At 36.0% G+C, this 21,442-nt stretch overlaps 1 long non-coding RNA gene across 1 annotated transcript in view; it reads right to left on the bottom strand.

Moving 5' to 3' along the window:
- Positions 1-2,854: 2,854 nt before the first annotated feature.
- Positions 2,855-21,442, bottom strand: part of LOC134735952 (uncharacterized) — a 97,778-nt gene continuing 79,190 nt past the window's right edge. The window contains exons 2-3 of the long non-coding RNA XR_010119556.1: positions 3,081-3,258; positions 2,855-3,002 (exon numbers count right to left, since the gene is read on the bottom strand). This is a non-coding gene — a long non-coding RNA (uncharacterized lncRNA). The remainder of the gene's footprint in view (positions 3,003-3,080; positions 3,259-21,442) is intronic.

A 21,442-nucleotide genomic window follows, 5' to 3' on the forward strand; every position in this document is an offset into this window, starting at 1 on the left:
CCAAGAGACATGAACCCAAAGTCTTGGGCTCTGGAGTCTATATACTTAACCCCACCATAAATCTTTTCCTTTTCTGAGCAAGAATTCATTTAAGGCCATGATGATAATGTCAAGGTTCACTGAACTTAGTTCAGTCTCTGAAGAGAGGAACACAAGCTTATTTCCTCATTACACTGTCCTGAGAAATCTTCGTAAATCTCACAAAGACCCCTCAGATTAATGTCATTTTCTTATGGGTCATTATTAATGAATTTGTCTTTGTCCATAAACAGGTAAAGTATAATATGCCTTTTTCAAGATAAGAATCTGACTTTTACAGTAGATTTACACTATTTCTATGAACACCCCAACCTGCCTTTTAAAAATATTTTTTACTCAAGTATTACATTCAGAAAAGTATCATAAATGCATAGTTAGATAAATCTTCACACAGCGAGCAAGCCCATGTAACTAGTACCTAGATCAAGAACCAGAACATTATTAGCACCCCAGTGTCCCCTTCTTGCCAACTCTCAGTCACTATCCTCCCAAAGGTAACTACTGTTAGTTTGTTATGTTTTCGAACTTAAACCCAAACTATTAGATTGGTATAAAAGTAATTGCGGTTTTTACCATTGCTTTTAATAGCAAAAACCGCAATTACGTCTGAACCAATCTGATACTTTTAAATTAACCCCTACTTCCATTAACAATCGACACATTTCTTGCCTGATTTTTTCCAACTCATTCAAGGATGAAAGCTAAAATTGTGTCATGTCCTGCTCACCTAAATGACCACATTTTGTTCTGAGTTTTTATTTGAACTATGTTTATGTGATAAAATAATAAATAATAATAGTAGCCACACTTATTGAGCACTTACTATGTGCCAGGTAAGTGTTTTACTTGTCTAATCCCCATAACAACCCTAAGAGGGTGGTATTATTATTTTAATTTTTACTTTTCAAAAGAGGAAACTGAAGCGCAGAGAGATTAGGTAACCTTCCCAAGGCCACACAGTTAGCAAGTGGCAGAATTAAGGTAATTTTTTTCTCCCTTTGAAATATGTTTTGCCATATGTAGATCAGACAAATATATCCTAGTTCATCTAGATGCACTCTTGTTATTATAAGATTAGTTTTAATGAATTATTTAAGTACACTTATCTATTATATCTGATTATAGTTTAATTGCAGTCCACACTGAATTCCCCCTTGTACAGTCAATTCAAAATTTAGAATCCATTGTTAACCTTCTTGGGTTTAATTGTGACCTGTTTCATGCATCAGATTAACAGGTTGCTAGCTACTGTTCCCAATGTGTAGAATACAGAATATTTATGTTACATCCCTAGAATTTTTTTCAAAGGCATTTTGGTTGATCCATATTATTGTCCCTTTAATTAACATGGTTTGTCAGTTAGAATACTTTTGGCTGCAAGTAAGAGAACACCCAACTAAACATATTTTAAACAACAAAGATTTATTAATAAATCTCACATAACAAGAAGTCTTAGGTTAGGCAGTCCCAGGCTTGATTCATTAGTTCACTGAGGTTATCAAGGACCCTATTTTTTCCCCATCTTTCCGCTCTGGAACCTCCAGTTTATTAGGATGATTCTTCTCAGGGTTGCAAGATGACTGCAGCCATTCCAAGCATCACATCATGACAGAGCTGTATGCAAAGCCGGAAGAAAGGAGCTGCAAGGGAAGGCTGCCCTTTCCTTTTTTACAAAAGAAACTTTCTGAGAAACCCCAGCAAACTTCCCCTTATGTCTCATTGGCTAGAATTGTTCCATGTGGCCACTCCTAGCTGCAAGACAGGCTGAGATAACAATAATTAACACTCCCAGCCTCTGTTGGGAGGAGAAAGGTGTTTATTGGGCAATATGTTGTTAGATAGGTAACCATCATTATGTGCTTCACATAGATAATTTACAGCTAACCTTAATGTCTTAGAAAGGATATAGATGAAGAAAGGCAATATTAACTACACCCATAGTATATTGGATGTGTAAGCTGAAATGTTGCCTTCCTATGACTTGTCAGTCTGATAGTCTTGATGCTACTGTATTTCTGAAGTCTCACCATATGGTAGGACTTTCTAAGTGTGTCACAGTGAATTTGCTCCATATTGGCTGGAAGTTTCAGGAAAATAGAATTTAGTTTAATAGAAAGAAGTATATTTCTGACAGAGCTGGTTGTTTCCAGAAGGTTTGAAACACATATCACCAAAATGTTTAAGTACAGTGCTTCAGTTTACAATAATAACAATAATAATTACCATAATAATATGTAAATTCTCAGTCAAGAGATACTCAGCCTCCTGTCAAAAACAAATGAATTTCTGTAGAGGGAATTCATGTAGAGCTTAGATAAAGAATTAGTGTCTATCTATGATTTATAACCTTTTGTATCTTATTTCTTATTAAATACTCAAATAATTATTTTTCTCTTACCATAATAAAAACAAATAAACAAAAATGACTGTTTTCCAAAAATGTGCATATATATTTTCATAATATTGTACTAATATTAGGTTGGTGCAAAAGTAATTGCTGTTTTGCCGTTAAAAATAATTGCAAAAAATGTAATTACTTTGGCACCAACCTAATAATATTAAGTACATACTTTATTGCTATGATATTATAAAACAAGGAGATCATTTTTTAAAAATTGAAGTAGAGTTGTTGAGAGCAAACAAATTATACCAGGTCAAGGTAAGCTGGGTAGATAAAAAATTATCTGTATTAACAGGTGGCATGAAGGTTCAACCTGAAACTCTCATGAAACTGCAATCTTATTAGTGGCAAGAAAGGAAGAATGGTGAATAAAGTACAATAATAGGTAAATTCCAGCAGAAATACTTACATAAAAATAAATACACATGCCAGTAGGTGGGGAGAAGACTGGATTCTGAGACACACAGGGGCTACAAGGTTAATGATAGCTTGTCAAGGTGACTTAGATGGAAAATATATGGCAGATACGATTAGGTGAATTGGCGTCCCGACAAATGTGGATCTGAGGAGAAAAAGAGAGAGAATATCCTAATGAAAGCCTGGTATCCCAACTGGATTACATCTGTATTTCTTTCCTTACCAGACACTTCCTTCTCTGTCTTCTCTTTATTTTCTCCTCCTGAAAACTCTCCTTACTTTTGTTTCTCTCTTTCTGCCCTCTTCCACTTTCGTTTATTTTTCTTATCTTTTCTTCATCTCTTCTCTTTGCCAGTGATACCCAATGATGTCCTCAGATGATTGTTCAGCATTCCTGGTGGCTGCAAGGTCAGAGATCTCTGGTTATGAGCAGGGTTGGAAAATGTATTAGTAGCAATATGTTTCAAGCAAAGGTTTAACTTTGGCAAATAATAAAACATGAATCTTAGTACGAAGATGAACAAATAGTTCTTGGAAATAATAAATGGCTATGACTGAACTCAAGTGGTATACAACTCATACACAATTCATGCATGTTCCATATACAGGAAGTATAGATATGGGGATCTGACAAGTGTACAACCAAAAAGTTAACTAGTAATTTATACATGCTGTAAGGAGCAAGTTCAAAATCCATGGTCCCTTATCTCCTATATAAACCATTCACAATCTCTGCTGATTGCCTCTCCTAATTGCAGCAGTCTTTAAATGTAGTTGTCAGGACTGCCTTCTTCTATCTTACTCTCATGATGGTGGATCGCTTGTTTATACTGTCTTGAATTCTGTTCATCTCTTGGTGTTTTCTGACTGTACATTGTGAACAATGTAAGAAAAATTTTAGTTGCTTTATTTCTATAGGTTAAAGATATAAATAATTAATTATGCTTTAATTAGAGAGGGAATCAATGCTTTGTAGTATCCAAGGCTAAGGAACTAGACAATATTACAAGCAAAGGTTCTGTTGTTTAAAATTCACAAACCTGAAAGTATCTGTTTTTTAAAAAGGCGATTATTTTTAGAAGAGAAAAATAATTATTTTCTCTTAAAGATAACATGTTTGTCTCTGATCTCTGAGATAAATATGAAAAATTCTATGTACCAGTAACTAAAATTTTTACTTGTGTCAATATTAGTAATTGTTTTAGGCTACTTATATTTAACACTGTTTCTTAGAATATCTAAAGGTTGTACTATATTTTTAAGAAAATTTTCAATCTGCAATGTGTTCAATACAAATGTGTACTTACATGATATAATAAAAACCATGTGAATCCATGTAAAAGGAAAGAAATGGCCAAAGAAATAGGTGGTATAATCATACCTGTCTATGAAACAGCATAAAATCTTTGCCAAGCCAAGAAGTACAACTTTTTTTTTCTAAATGTTGGCTATTGAAAACAGATGTGACTTAAATTTCTCCAAACAGCACCATTTGACATATTAATTCTGGTGGGCACTTTTGGAATGTTGGGTAGTTGAATGTTCAGTGGAGCATTTTGGCCCAGTGAAGTTGTTTCCATATTTAAAGGTGTAAGTGAAACTTTTAAAGTACTCTACTATATTTTTACCTAAAAACTGCGTTATGTTTTCTGATGTTGCCCTTTCACTCCTTTTAGCAATATGTTTATGTAGTAGAATCAGTGTGTCATATTTTACATTAGGAAAAAAATACGCTCTACAAAGGGCAAACAGCTTCCTTTTGGATTCTATGTACCTAATCTCATCAAAGAAACTTCCCCTTCTTGCCCATCACCTCCATCCCCAAACATACTCAGATACTCAGAGACCTGGGATTCAGACGATCTGAACTCTGACTCCATGGAATCTCTTCTTTGTGTTTAGGCTGGAGGAAGGTTAAAACAGTTTTCCTTTTCTTGGAATTGCAGTTTCTGTGCATGTTTATAGGTCCTGTGACTTGACTCGTAAGAAACTTTCCTACTGAGTTTCAGACTTTAGAAAACTTTTTCTCAGTTCAGATCGGGGAGGAGACACTGCAGCCATATCCTGGGCAAAATGACTCTCCACAGTTTTCTTGAAATTATCAAAACACCATTAAGAGTTGGGGCTGTCTGGGTGCAGTGGCATATGCCTATAATCCCAGCTACTGAGGAGGCTGAGACAGGTGGGTCTCTTGAGCTCAGAAGTTCAAGACCAGCCTGGGCAACACAGTGAGACCCAGTCTCTTCAAAATATAAAATAATAATAATAAAAGAACCGAGTGTGGTGGTGCACAACTATAATCCCAGGTACTTGGGGGGCTGAGGTGGGAGGATTACTTGAGTCCAGGAGGTAGATGCTGCATGAGCCATGATTGCACCATTGCAATCCAGCCTGGGTGACAGAGCTAGGACCTGTCTCAAAAAAAAAAAATAAATAAATAAATAATAAATAAAATAAAATAAAAAAGAGAGCGAGAGATGTGGCTGAGGTGCCTGCTACCCCTAGTGGCCTACTAGTAGAGTGACTGTTTAATCTGTCTGTCTAAATTAGTGCACATTGGGAATGAAGAGAGCATTACTAATAATTATTCTGGGACATCAGACATAAACTGGAAATGTTCTAGCAACCCAGTATTTATGTTGACCCTATCTTTGGGTACCGTGCATCTTGTCAAATTTACTAATTATGCTTATTTTTATGTCTGTCTTTCTCTTATATATTGTAAGCTATTTAAAAACGTAGATCTTTGTTTTAACCATGATTACCTATCAAATGCCTGGAATAGTACTTGGCACATACTAGGTACCCAATAAATCTTGTTGAATGAGTGAAATATTATTGTATAATAGGCCATTTTTTTGTGATTCATTCCTAGGCTAAACGAGAAATATACTCTTGTGAAAGTCCTTTTCCAGGAAGAAATCTGTGAGTATGAATAAGATATATTTGAAAAATATACTTTGACCTCCAATAAATGACAGTGTATTACATATTAAAAGCCACATCCTTTTAAGTAGAGTACCACCTGTTTGAAGCTGGTAGATGCATTTTCTTAGAGAATCCTAGACAGTCATAGCTATGAAAGATTATAGTAATCACCTAACCAATCTTTTCATGTCAGCTATGACAGTATGGCATAATATAGTCCCCCTTATTTGCAGTTTCACTTTCTGTGGTTTCAGTTACCAGTGGTACCACGATCTGAAAATACTACATACAGTAAGATATTTTGTAAGAGACCACATTCACATAACATTTATTACAGTATATTCTTTTTTTTTTTTTGAGACGGAGTCTCACTCTGTCGCCGGGGCTGGAGTGCAGTGGCGCGATCTCGGCTCACTGCAAGCTTCGCCTCCCGGGTTCATGCCATTCTCCTGCCTCAGCCTCCCGAGCAGCTGGGACTACAGGCGCCCACCACCACGCCCGGCAATTTTTTTGTATTTTAAGTAGAGACGGCGTTTCACCGTGTGTTAGCCAGGCTGATCTCGATCTCCTGACCTCGTGATCCACCCTGCCTCGGCCTCCCAAAGTACTAGGATTACAGGCGTGAGCCACTGTTCCCGGCCTACAGTATATTCTTATAATTACTCTATTTTACCAATTGTTATTCTTGTTCATCTCTTACTATGTCCAATTTATAAATTAACAGGATGACTACAGCCAACGATAATTTATTGTCCATTTAAAAATAATTAAGAGTATAATTAGATTATTGGTAACACAAAGGAAGGATAAATGCTTGAGGTGATGGACACCCCATTTACCCTGATATGATGATTATGCATTTCATTCCTGTATCAGAATAGCTCATGTACTCTATAAATACATACACCTACTATGTGCCCACAAAAATTAAAAATTAAAAAAATAAACTTTATCATAGATATGTATGTATAGCAAAAATCATAGTGCCTATAGGGTTCAGTACTATCTGCAATTTCAAGTATCCACTGGGAGTCCTGGAATCTATCACCTGTGAATAAGTGGGGACTACTGTTTATTGGAATAACACATACTAGTAGTACCTTACTTAGGATCTGACATTTACTGTTTGATGGGGTAACCTGATAACAATTCTGCAGGAGACAATGAAGCACTCTCTAAAGATACTATATGAACAATTCTTGCCAGTAGTCACTCCCATTGGGGAATTTGGGAAAGTCATATTCTCCCTCTCCATAAATGCATCGACATTTCTATGTGATGTATGCCCTCTCAGTTTTCAGTATATGCATCAGAGAACCACATTCACATTATTTGGCAGGGTCTCAAGGTTTTATAAAAACACTAGACATTCATATATGAGTTATTTATTTCTATAAAATAGAGGAGGAAAATCTGGAATCATGGGAAAGATGGGGGCAGGTAGATTTTGCTGGCAGTCTTTTCTCATCTTCTCGTGTTTCTTCTTGCATTTGCTACAGAGTGGCCAAGTTAGTCTGTTAACCTACATTCATTGCTGTAGGAGTAGGTGCGAGGAAACACTCAGATTGCAGGTATGGAACTGGAAGCCTAGGCCGCTTCGACCTCTTCAGAGCAGTGATAGAAGTAGTGTAGCCAAAGTGAATACAGGAATAAGCCGTAGGCAAAATGCCGACAATTTTAAAAACAGTCTTGAGACAGCCCTTGTGGATGAGCCTTATTTTTCTTCATACCTGCCACATCTTCATTGCCTAATGATTGGGAAATCTTGACAGCCTTCTGCATGCTGACTCAGTGTGTTAAAACCTGTAGGCTTTAGAGTGTTTGCTCAGGTGGAAAATGGGACAACATAAAACTCTTGAAGTCCTTAAGGAGAAATGTGATGGATGAGTAACAATGAAATGTTTGATTCATTCAAGGGAGACCATTTGTTTTTTCCTAATATGTGAGCTTTTCCTATTTCTCTCTATGTAGATGTCCAAATTTCAGAAGTCGGTGGAAAAATTATTGGTACATGGGGACCAAATGTGACCAACTCTGGAGTACTCTGGATCTGATTTTAGTAGCAGCATTGCCTGGGATACGATTGGCTTTAATAGTTGGTGTAACAATCCAGACTATGTACTGCTGTAAAAAGAAGCCAAAGAAGAATATAGCTGACCATTAGTAAGAAATTTCTAAATACCTTGAGAATGATGGCAAATCTCTTGTGAGATCAGCAAATGAATCCAAAAATAATAAATATAATTTATCATGCGAATTACATACAGGTGGTATGTTCTCCTTCACATTCATCAACGTTGTAATTAAATTCTAACAAAAGTCAGATTAACACGGCCACACCAGACATATTTTGTTCAGGATTTGGATAAAGCAAAAACTGGAAAGTCACTTCCCCAGACAGAAGCCAAGTGTAATTCACAAAATAACTGTCCTACTTCAGTGTTTTCCTTCCCACCAAGGGTCAGTATTTGTGTGCACCCCATATACTGTCCTAATAGTGTGTGTTGGTCGCAGGTGGGAGATGGTGTATCATTACCTCACACTCACTCCCTAATCCCAGCAACAATGCCAGATAAGTGGAAAGAGGAATCCAATAGACTTGCTCTAATCTGAGTCTGTCTTGGGTAAATCTCTTCACCTCATTGGGCTTCATGTTCCTAATCTATAATATAGAAATTGTTATAATCAGATCTACCCACCTCACAGAGATGGTGGAATGATACTTAAAGCAGCAATCATTTATTGAGAGTTTATTATGTGTGTCAGGCTGAATTATAAATGTTTCAAACCTATCAACTCATGTAATACTCACCACCTTATAAAGTCCTGATGAGATTACTGAGGCACGAAGAGATCAAATAACTTAGCCAAGGTTACAAGCCTAACTCTGAACCCAGACAGTATGGCCACTAGACCTAAACTCTTAACTCCAGACTATACTAATGGAATCTAATGAAATAAAATAGTGCTTAGAAAGCTGTAAAGCCATGCTATATTCCTTTCCCTTATTTGTTTAAAAGCAAACTGTATCCTTTATACTTTGCACTGTCTCTGAATGAGAGGTATGAGGGGTAAATAACAGTATAGTAAAATCTCATAAATTTTATATCAGTAAATTCGAATTAGCATCTACATTAAATTATAATTCCCCAGTGACAAGATAATGTTACCCTCCATGCAGTATAAAGGTAGTTTGAAATATTACTTTAAAATTGGAAGTGGCTGATACTGTGAGCTGCATACTCCTAAGAATGGGCTTATAAATTGTAATAAAATCAGCAATTTGAACAGCCTCAGATATTTGTCTCTGGGAGGAATGAGATAAACTCTCCAACCTTTTTGTCATTTCAAAATCCTAAACTTTGCACCATAATTCTGTATCCTTTAAAGCATCATGTGGTATACATGTATATATAGGCATAAAATCAATGCTAAACATTAATTTTTAAAATTTAAATTACTGTGGAGAATTCCATATCACCATTTGACAGAGGTTGGAAACCTCCTGAGATGTTAAAGAATCATTATGATTAGAAATCACACCTGTAAATATGTCACTTTTGAACTATTCTCCATAGCTTTCCTACTCTAAGGTTTTCTAGAACACTAGATTTGTATTCCAATCTTTCTCTTCCTCTAATTGGGTATAACTTTGAGGTGATCACTTAGCCCCTATTTCCTCCTTTAGAAGTAGGGAGAGGGATAATACATATCTTACTTCCCTATACTTGTAAGATTCAAATGAAATAATTAATAAAAAATTGTACTGAGAAGCAAAAGTAAAACAGAAAGATTTATTATAAATCACAAGCACTTGGGGTTATTTACATGCTTTTTGGGTAAATAATTAAGCTGCTTTATTTTCTTCCAATTAAAATGCAGTTTAGTTTGAGCTCCATTTTATTCCCCCTCTGCCATTTCCTGATTTGTGAATTGACAAAGTAACTTTAAATATACTCTGGGAGATTCTTTAGTGTAGTGAATAACATAGGGGCCATGGTGCCAGACAGAATGAGACTCAATTCCCTGCCCCATAAATCACTGACTATGTGGCCTAGGGGAACTTCCTTAACATTTCTTAGAGTTGGGTTTCTTATCCACAAAATGAAGTTAAAATTATCTTCCTTGCAGGCTTTTTGTAAATATTTAAATAAAATAATGTAATATTTTTGTGAAATATACTGATGTCTGCAATTTACTTTTGAGTGTTTCAAAAAATAAGGTGTATTAATGGATAGATAAAGGAATGAATAGATGGACAGATATATATTAAAGCTAGTATATTAAAATTTTAATGGTACAATTAAGTTGGTAGATACATGGGCATTAACTGTAAAATTCTTTCAGCTTTGCTATATGTTTCAGCGTTTTTATAATAAAATGTTGGATGAATCAGACAATCTTAAGTAAACCACTTTGAACATGGAAAACATTAAAAAAGGTCGCCATTCTTATTGCTTTCTCTTGGGTATAGTCTGAAAATGGGAGCATTCATTCTGTATTGTAGCAAAACAGTTTATCAAAGAAAAAGATTTATAACCAATTAAGCAAATGCTCTATCCTATGTTGTTGTTGTTGTTTTTCAAATGTGCCAGAGAACAGAGGTGTTCATCAGGACTCCAACCTTAGCAGAATTCTACATATGATTTTGATACTGATATGAGGCCTCCTCAACCTGATCAAGGCCAGGTAAACACTGGAACTGATCTGCCAGATAAACTAAGTTTACAGAAGGCACCATAAACAGAAATGCCTCGGAGAAACAAAAAGAACCTTGGGAGATCAAAGAAGTAGTCAGAGACAACAAAATGAGATGTAATCAGAAGATCAAATTGCACAAATATGGGACGGTTGATGACAGGTAGAGTACAGGTTGATGATCAGTAGAGTACAGGCCAGGCCTGGGGCATTTACACTGGGAGTGCTGTCTACTATTCCTCTCCACCATTTGTTTCCAGGTAGCATCAAGTTAAAACACACATCTAAGGCAGCCTTGGGGAAAGTTAAAACACATCAAAGAGGCAAAGAAGTCCACAAAAGAGTGCCAGAAAGATATGGATAACAGTACAAGGATTTGAACCATGTGGATATATATATATACATATATATAAAATATGTAATTGTCTTCTCATCTAATGTTCCTAGTAGCACAGATTCTCTAACAGAGACTTGTGGGAATCTCTTCAATTCATTTCATTGTACTTTAGGAGCCGCTCTGAATAAAGAGTAAGAGGGGTATGCGTGCCATATTAGGCCACAAGTATCAGAACGGCAGCAATGCTTTTATTGTTTTAAATCGAACAAATCATATATAAAACACTACAAAATCATCTTTTTGTTATGGCATACTAAGTCCTAAAATATGCCCAATTATGATCTCTATATTTAAGGAAGTAATTCTGCATATGTTTCTGATATGGCTCTGTCTTAATAACATCAAGGCCAGTTAAACCCTGAAACTCATAAAATGGTTAAATTAAAGGGTTGATGAATCAAGGAGAGTGGCAAGATACTTTCTAGTTGAAGTCAAAAAAATTAAATATTGAAACAAATTATAGTATGAAGGGTTTGTTGTAATCTATAGTATTTTTCAAAAAAGAAGGTTAAAGTACCCTAGGTGAATATCCTACTATGAATATTGTTGATGTCTCCAAAAGGCTAAACTCTAGAACTGTCAAATGACTTTGGTTGCCCATTTTTCCCAATTATTTTCTAGATAAACCCTAAAAGTTAGAGAACCGTGCAGGTAGGAGGCACCTTTCTTTTTCTAAGGATTCACTTTTTCTTAATCTCCCTAGTTACTTCTGTCACCTACCTATTTTTCAAATCTCCGAGTTGACATTCTCATCTTTTCTCCTCTATAATAATCTCTCTTTTTAACTTAATGCTATACAAGCTCTAATTGTGGATAAAATTCATGAGGAAAGCCAAGTATAATGCCCATCACTTAGGCTATGTTCAATAAATGTCACTCTCCCTTTCCCTGTCTCAAATTTCCTATGGCTAAATCACTGCTATAGTTCTTGTTAAATATGAATACTTATGGACACTTTTTATTTAACGCTTTAACCATTTCCTAAACTTTCCTTGTCTAGGAAAGCCACAAGCGAACTACCATACCTGTCCCAATCTACATATTCTTCTCTTTCAGATTGTTTCCCAAAGTCTGGGGAATTAGGAAGCAGCAATGGACTACAGGTTAACAACTTAATAGAAAACTAAGAGACTTTTAAACCAACTTAAACTATTTAGAAAGGTGTCCAGATGCACTTTGTTCTGAACGTACATTTGAAATATTGACTTTTGCAAGTAATGACTTCTCAGAAGCTAAGGCTCAGATGAAGTTTCCACAGAATTAATGCTTTTTCATGCAAATTAATCACTGTTTTTTTTTTTTTTTTTTTTTTTTATTCAGCTAGCTCACACACACAATCAGGAACTAATAAGCAGAGGTTGAATTCATTCTTGAATTGTCTATGTTAACCTTTTCTAATTGATTTAACAATTAGATTTGAGTGAGTAGAGGTGAGACTACATATTTGCTACCTCTTCTTCACCCCATCCCCACTTCCACTTTTACGTTTAGCACAAAGTAGCTTATAGCTTTCAAAGTTGTTACAATTGTAGCATGAGCATATAATTAGAAATCCCAATACATTCTGTAAATCTTTGACAGAAAGGGGTGCTCCATAGTTTAGTCATGTGAAAAGAATTCACCGTTGCCTTTGTTAGTTATTTTCGTTGTTGTTCTCATCATAAATACTTTTTAAAAATTTATCTACCTTTAAAACAAAGCTTCTATAGTTCAGCCTTTTCCATAGGAAAGGAATATGCTTGAATTACTTTCACCTGGTGAAAATACACAACAACTATATTAGGGGAATAAAAACTACATTTCCTAGAGATCCAGCTAATGGGCATATTCTTAAGAGTATAGAAATAAATACTGGTATGGCTTAATGAGCATAAAAACAATACCAGGCCATATAACAGAAGCAACAAATATGGATAAATGCTCACTGAAAAGGAAGAACACTGAATAATAATCCGATTTTCTAAATGTGGCAGTGATAATCACAAACTTACCAGATTGTTGACTTTATTATATTTTCAAATGGAATAAATTGAAAGTAGGAGGAGACAAGCTAAGCTTTAAATTATCAAGTTTATAAATCCAGGAAATTATTCTTCCTAGATAATAATATGAAAATAATGTCTAATTATTTAAAGTATTCTTTACATACCTGAGAGTGTCATCATAACTTAATAATTTATCATTTGAGGTTGTTCATACCATCTTCAAATAGTTAAATATTATCAAGCACTCCACAACAGACAACACTGTACAAATTGTGATAATCTCCAGCCCTTCACTATAATTTCAATATGTAATATCACTGGATAAATATAAGATTAACTCCACCCTATAAGTACCTGGTTAGTCATAGCTTTATGACTGTGCATATTTGCATGGTTAAATCACTATGTCATATCACTTATGTAATTCATGAATGAATATTTTTAGACAACCAGTTATATACAACAGGGGTCCCCACCCTCCTGGCCACAGACCCATACTGAGGGGGCATTAACACCTGAGTTCCACCTCCTGTCAGATTAGTGACAGCATTAGATTCTCATAGGCATGCAAACCCTATTGTGAACTACACATGCGAGGGATTGAGGTTGCATGCTCCTTATGAGAATCTAATGCCTGATGATCTGAGGTGGAACAGTTTCATCCTGAAACAATCCCCACCTGATTGCCCTACCCCCAATACATAGAAATATTGTCTTCCAGGAAACTGGTCCCTGGTGCCAAAAAGATTGGGGATCGCCAATCTAAAGTGTACTGGAAATAAGAAAGTTAGAAATAACATATTTTACCATGATTTTTTTCAAAATAAATAGTACAATGTTTTGCTTTAAAAAATATTAGCCCCCATGGTAACAACACCATGAACACAACTGCATGCAGTTGCTAGAGGGTCCCCCCGACCAAGCCATGCTGCCTCTGTGAATGCCCATGTGGAAGCCAGCAACCTGGCACCTGCTAGCATCCTGCTGTAGCTGACAAGCATGAACACTGCCATGCTGCCACTGCTGCTGCTGCTGCTGCTGGGACATGTGAACAAGGATGGATCCTGCTGCCACCACCCTATGTGAACAAGGATGGATCCTGCTGCCACCACCCTATGAAACACCTTGGCTGGAACCATCCATTGGCGTTCTGGGACCAGCAGGTTGGGAGCACATAGGCCCCCACCATCACAGTGTGTTCTTAAACTTGAAGAGCCAGAAAACAAAGTTGGGGCCCAATATCAGTCCCCCAGTGTCACAGCATGCAGTTCAGGAGTTGTGAACTGAGCCTTGGCCCCCTACAATCTTCCAGAAATGAAGTCAGTTGACTGAACCCACCTTACACCACAATCAAACTCTCAAGGTCATCAAATAGGAGAAAAGAAAAAAAATCTAGAGGACAATGACTTTAAAGATGGAAGGAATATCAGCCCATAAACATGAGAAAGAATCAGTGCAAGGTCTCTGACAACTCAAAAAGCCAGAGTGCCTTCTTTCCTCCAAACAACCACACTAGCTCTCCAGCAAGGGTTCTGACCTGGGATGAGATGGCTGAAATTACAGAAATAGAATTCAGAATATGGATAGGAACAAAGATCATCAAGGTGCAGCAGTAAATTGAAACCCAGTCCAAGAAAACTAAGGATCACAGTAAAACAATACAGAAGCTGACAGAAAAAATAGCCAGTATAGAAATGAATGAAACTGACCTGATAGAGCTGAAAAACACACTACAAGAATGTCATAATGCAATCCCAAGTAGAATACCAGAATAGACCAAGCTGAAGAAAGAATTCCAGAGCTTGAAGACTGGCTTTCTGAGATAAGACAGTCAGAAAAGAATAGAGAAAAAAGAATGAAAAGGAACAAATAAAACCTCCAAGAAATATGACATTATGTAAAGGGACCAAATCTATGACTCATTGGTGTCCCTACAAGATGGCAAGAATGGAAGCAACTTGGAAAACATATTTCAGGATGTCATACATGAGAACGTCCTCAACCTAGCAAGAGAGGCTAACATTGAAATTCAGGAAATGCAGAGAACCCCAATAAGGTACTTCACAAGATCTACCTGAGACACACATCATCAGTTTCTCCAAGGTTTAAATGAAAGAAAAAAATCTTAAAGGCAGCTAGAGAGAAAGGTCAGGCCACATACATCAGACTGACAGTGGAACTCTCTGCAGAAACCTACAAGCCAGAAGAGATTGCGGGCCAATATTCAACATTCTTAAAGAACAGTAATAACAACCGAAAATCTCATATACGGCCAAACTAAGCTTAATAAGCAAAGTAAAAATAAGATTCTTCTTAGATAAGCAAATACTGAGGAAATTTTTTACCACCAGACATTCCTTAAAAGAGTTCCTGAGGGAAGCAGTAAGTATAGAAAGGAAAGACCATTACCAGCCACTACAAGAACGCACTGAAATACACAGACCAGTGACACTATAAAGGAAGCACATGAACAAGTCTGCATAATAACATCTAACACATCATGATGACAGGATCAAATCCACACATATCAATACTAACCTTCAATGCAAATGGGCGAAATGCCCCGATTTAAAAGGCACAGAGTGGCAACCTCAATAAAGAAGCAAGATCCAATGGTATGCCATCTTCTAGAGACGCATCTCACATGCAGTGACACACACAGGCTCAAAATAAAGCAATGGAAAAAATCTGCCAAGCAAATAAAAAAACAGAAAAAAGCAGGGGTTGCAATCCTAATTTCAGACAAAACAGACTTTAAACCAACAGAGATCAAAACAGACAAAGAAGGGAACTACATAACAGTAAAGGGTTCAATTCAACAAGAAGACCTAACTATCCTAAATATATATGCAGCCAATACAGGAGCATCCAGATTCATAAAGCAAGTTCTTAGGGACCTACAAAGAGACTTAAACTCCCACGTAATGATAATGGGAGACTACAATACCTACTGACAGAATTAGACAGACAATCGAGGCAGAAAATTGGATATTCAGGACCTGAATTCAGCACTGGATCAAATAGACCTCATAGACATCTACAGAACTCTCCATCCAAAACTAACAGAATATATATTTTTCTAATTGCCACATGTCACATTCTCTAAAATCGACCACACCATTGGACATAAAACAATCCTCAGCAAATGTAAAAGAACTGATATCATACCAACCACTCTCTCAGACCACAGTATGATACAATTAGAAATCGAGACTAAGAAAAATCACTTGAACCCATATAGTTATGTGGAAATTGAATAATCTCCTCCTGAATGGCTTTTGGGTCAATAATGAAATTAAGGCAAAAATCAAAAAGTTATTTGAAACTAATGAGAACAAAGATACAACATACCAGAATCTCTGAGATACAGCTAAGGCAGTGTTAAGAAAGAAATTATAGCACTAAATGCTCACGATAAAAAGTTAGAAAGGTCTCATGTTAAAAACCTAACATCACAACTAAAAAGAGAACCAGGAGCAAACCAACCCCAAAGCTAGCAGAAAACAGGAAATAACCAAAACCAGAGGTGAACTGAAAGAGACTGAAACATAAAAACCATTCAAAAGATCAATCAGTGCTACTGATTTGTGTACATTGATTTTGTATCCTGAAACTTTACTGAACTCATTTATCAGATCTAGGACCTTTTTGGATGAGTCCTTAGAGTTTTGTAGGTATACTATCATATCATTGGTGAACAGCAACAGTTTGGCTTCCTCATTTCCGATTTGGGTGTCCTTTATTTCTTTCTCTTGTCTGATTTCTCTGGCTAGGACTTTCAAGTACTATGTTGAATAGAAGTGGTGAAAGTGGTTATACTTGCTTGTTTCAGTTCTCATTGGGAATGCTTTCAATTTTTCCCCATTTAGTATGATACTGGCTGTGGGTTTGTCATAAATGGCTTTTATTACCTTGAGGTCTGTTCCTTCTATGCCAATTTTGCTGAAGGTTTTTATCATGAAGGGATCCAGGATTTTTTCAAATACTTTTTCTGCTCCCATTGAGATGATCATATGATTTTTAGTTTTAATTCTTTTTATGTGGTGTATCACATTTGCTGACTTGCATATGTTAAACCATTCCTGCATCCCTGGTATGAAACCCACTTGACCATGGTGTATTATCTTTTTGATATGCTGTTGGATTCAGTTAGCTTGTATTTTGTTGAGGATTTTTACATCTATATTCATCAGAGGTATTGGTCTGTAGTTTTCTTTTTTTTGTTATGTCTTTTCCTGGTTTTGGTATTTGGGTGATACTGGCTTCATAGAATGATTTAGGGAGGATTCCCTCTTTCTCTGCCTTTTGGAACAGTTTCAGTAGGATTGGTACCAATTCTTCTTTTAATGTCTGATAGAATTCAGCTGTGAATCCATCTGGTCCTGGAGTTTTTGTTGTTGATGTTGTTGTTGTTGTTGTTGGCAATTTCTTAATTACTGTTTCAATCTTGCTACTTGTTATTGGTCTGTTCAGTCTTTCTGTTTCTTCCTGGTTTAATCTTTTCTTCTGCTGGGTTTGGGTATAGTTTATTCTTGTTTCCCTAATTCCTTGGCATACGAGCTCAGATTTTCTATTTGTGCCCCTTCAGACTTTTTTATGTAGGCATTTAAGACTATGAACTTTTTTCTCAGCATGACTTTTTCTGTATCCCAGAGGTTTTGATAGGTTGTGTCATTATTATCGTGAAGTTCAATTAATTTTTAATTTCCATCTTTATTTCATTGTTGACCCAGAGTTCATTCAGAAGCAGATTATTTAATTTCCATGCATTTATATAGTTTTGAGGGTTTCTTTTGGAGTTAACTTCCAATTTTGTTCCACTCTGGTCTGAGAGAGTATTTCATATATTTTAGATTGTATTAAATTTATTGAGACTTGTTTTGTGGCCTACAATATGGTCTAGGAGAATGTTCCATGTGCTGATGAAAAGAATGCATATTCTGCAGTTGTTGGGTAGAATGTTCTGTAAATATATATGAAGTCCATTTGTTCTGGGGTATAGTTTAAGTCCATTGTTTCTTTGTTGACTTTCTGTCTTAATGACCTGTCTAATGCTGTCAGTGGAGTATTGAAGTCCCCCACTATTATTGTCTTGAGGTCTGTCTCATTTCTTAAGTCTAGTAGTAATCATTTTATAAATCTGGGACCTCCAGTGTTAGGTGGATATATATTTAGGACTGTGATATTTTCCTGTTGGACTAGTCCTTTTATCATTATATAATGTCCCTCTTTGTCTTTTTAAACTGTGGTTGTTTTAAAGTCTGTTTTGTCTGATATAAGAATCCTGTTTGCTTTTGGTGTACATGTGCATGGAATATTTTTTCCATTCCCTTACCTTCAATTTATGTAAGTCCTTATGTGTTAAGTGAGTCTCAGCAAATACTTGGTTGGTGGATTTTTATCCATTCTATATCTTTTACGTACAACATTTAGGCCATTTACATTCAACATTAGTATTGAGATGTGAGGTACTGTTCTATTCATTGTGCTAGTTGTTGCCTGATTACCTTGTTTTTTTTATTGTGTTATTATTTTATAGGCCTTGTGAGATTTATGCTTTAAAGAGGTTGTATTTTGGTGTATTTTGAGGTTCTGTTTCAAGATTTAGAGCTGCTTTTAGCAGCTCTTGTAGTGCTGGCTTGGTAGTGGCGAATGCTCTTAGCATTTGTTTGTCTGAAAAAGACTTTATCTCTCCTTCACTTATAAAGCCTAGTTTTGCTGGATACAAAATTCTTGGTTGGTAATAATTTTATTTAAGGAGGCTAAAGATAGGACCCCAATCTCTTCTAGCTTTTGGGGTTTCTGCTGAGAAATCTGCTGTTAATCTGATAGGGTTTTCTTTTTGGTTACCTGATGCTTTTCCTCACAGCTCTTAAGATTCTTTCCTTAATCTTGACTTTAGCTAACCTAATGACTATGTGCCTAGGTGATTTGTTTTTTTTTTTTAGATGGAGTTTCACTCTTGTTACACAGGCTGGAGTTCAATGGTGCGATCTCAGCTCACGGCAACCTCCGCCTCCCAGGTTCAAGCGATTCTCCTGCCTCAGCCTCCCAAGTAGCTGGGATTACAGGCACGCACCACCATGCCTGGCTAATTTTGTATTTTTAATAGAGACGAGGTTTCTCCATGTTGGTAAGGCTGGTCTTGAACTCCCGACCTCAGGTGATCTGCCCACCTCGGCCTCCCAAAGTGCTGGGATTGCAGGCGTGAGCCACTGCACCCAGCCTGATCTTTTTGTAATAAATTTCCTGGGTGTTCTTTGAGCTTTTTGTGTTTGGATGTCTAGATCTCTAACAAGGCCAGGGAAGTTTTCCTTGATTATTCCCTCAAATAAGTTCTCCAGACATTTAGATTTCTCTTCTCCCTCAGGAAAACTAATTATTCTTATGTCTAGTCATTTAACATAATCCTCAATTTCTTGGAGGCTTTGTTCATTTTTTAAAATTCTTTTTTCTTTGTCTTGGTTGGATTAGGTTAATTTGAAAACCTTGTCTTCAAGCTCTGAAGTACTTTCTTCTACTTGTTCTAGTCTATTGTTGGAACTTTCCAGTTAATTTTGTATTTCTCTAAGTGTGTCTTTAATTTCCAGAAGCTGTGATTTTTTTTTCTTTATGATCCCTATTTCTCTGGAAATAGAGTTTTGTAGGTATACTATCATATCATTGGTGAACAGCAATGATCTCTATTTCTCTGGAGACTTTTTCAGCCATGTGCTGTATTTTTTCTTTTTTTTTTCTTTAAGTTGATTTTCACCTTTCTCTGGTACCTAACTGAATAGCTTAATAATCAACCTTCTGAATTCTTTATCTGGCAATTTAGAGATTTCTTGTTGGTTTGGATCCATTGCTGAAGACCTAATATAATCTTTGGGAGGTGTTAAGGACCTTGTTTTGTAATATTACCAGAATTTACTTTTCTGGTTTCTTCTCATTTGGGTAGACTGTTTCAGTGGAAATATCTGAAACTCAATGGCTGCTTTTCAGATTATTTTGTCCCACGGGGTGATCCCTTGATACGGTGCTATCCCCCATTGAAAAAATAATTCTAAAATTCTTATGAAACCAAAAAAGAGCCCTCACAGCCAAAGCAAGACTAAACAAAAAGAACAAATCTAGAGGTATCACATTACGTGAGTTCAAACTATACTACCAGCCTATAGTTACCAAAGCAGCATGGTACTGGTATAATAGTAGGCAAGTGGATCAATGGAACAGAATAGAAAACCAAAAAGTAAAGCCAAATACCTATATCCAACTGATCTTCAACAAGGCATACAAAAACAAAAAGTGGAGAAAGGACACCTTATGTAATAAATGGTGCTGGGATAATTGGCAAGCCACATGTAGAAAAATGAAGCTAGATCCTTATCTCTCACCTTATTAAAAAATCAACTCAAGATGGATCAAAGACTTAAATCTAAGACCCCAAACCACAAAAATTCTAGAAGATAACACCAAAAAAACTCTTCTGGACATTGGCTTATGCAAAGAATTAATGACCAATAGCACAAAGGTACCTGCAACAACAACAAAAAAGATAAATAGCTGGGACTTAATTAAACTAAAAAGGTTCTGCATAGCAAGAGAAATAATCAGCAAACAGACAACCCACAGAGTAGGAGAAAATTTTCACAATCTGTGCATCCAACAAAGGACTAATATCCAGAATCTACAAGGAACTCAAACAAATCATCAAGAAAAAATTCAAATAATTCCATCACAACTGAGCTAAGGACATGAATAGACAGTTCTCAAAAGAAGATATACAAATGGCCAATGAATATATTAAAAAGTGTCCAAAATCACTAATTATCAGAGAAATACAAATCAAAACCACAATGTGATACCATCTTACTCCTACAAGAATGGCCATAACTAAAAAATCAAAAAATAATAAATGTTGGTGTGGATATGGTGAAAAGGGAACACTTTTACACTGCTGGTGGAAATGTAAACTAGTACAACCATTATGGAAAACAGTACAGAGGCTCCTTAAAGAACTAAAAGTAGAACTACAATTTGATCCAGCAATCCCACTGCTGGGTATCTACCCGGAGGAAAAGAAGTCACTATATGAAAAAGATACCTGCACATGCATGTTTATACCAGCACAATTCACAATTGCAAAAATACTAAACCAGTCTAAGTGACCATCAACCAATGACTGAATAAAGAAAATGAGGTGTATATATATATATATATATATAAATATGTGTATATATATATATAAATATGTGTATATATATATATAAATATGTGTGTATATATATATAAATATGTGTATATATATATAAATATGTGTATATATATACATGGTATACAGGTGTGTGTATATATATGTGGTATATGTGTGTGTGTATATACATATCTCATGGAATACTACTCAGCCATAAAAAGGAACAAAATAATGGCATTCTCAGCTACCTGGGTGGAGTTGGAGACCATTATTCTATGTGAAATAACTCAAGAATAGAAAACCAAACATCATATGTTCTCACTTATAAGCCGGAGCTAAGCTGTGAGGACACAAAAGCATAAGGATGATATAATGAACTCTGGGGACTCAGAGAGATGGGT

This window comes from Symphalangus syndactylus, chromosome X, assembly GCF_028878055.3.
Source record: "Symphalangus syndactylus isolate Jambi chromosome X, NHGRI_mSymSyn1-v2.1_pri, whole genome shotgun sequence".
NCBI lineage: Eukaryota > Metazoa > Chordata > Mammalia > Primates > Hylobatidae > Symphalangus > Symphalangus syndactylus.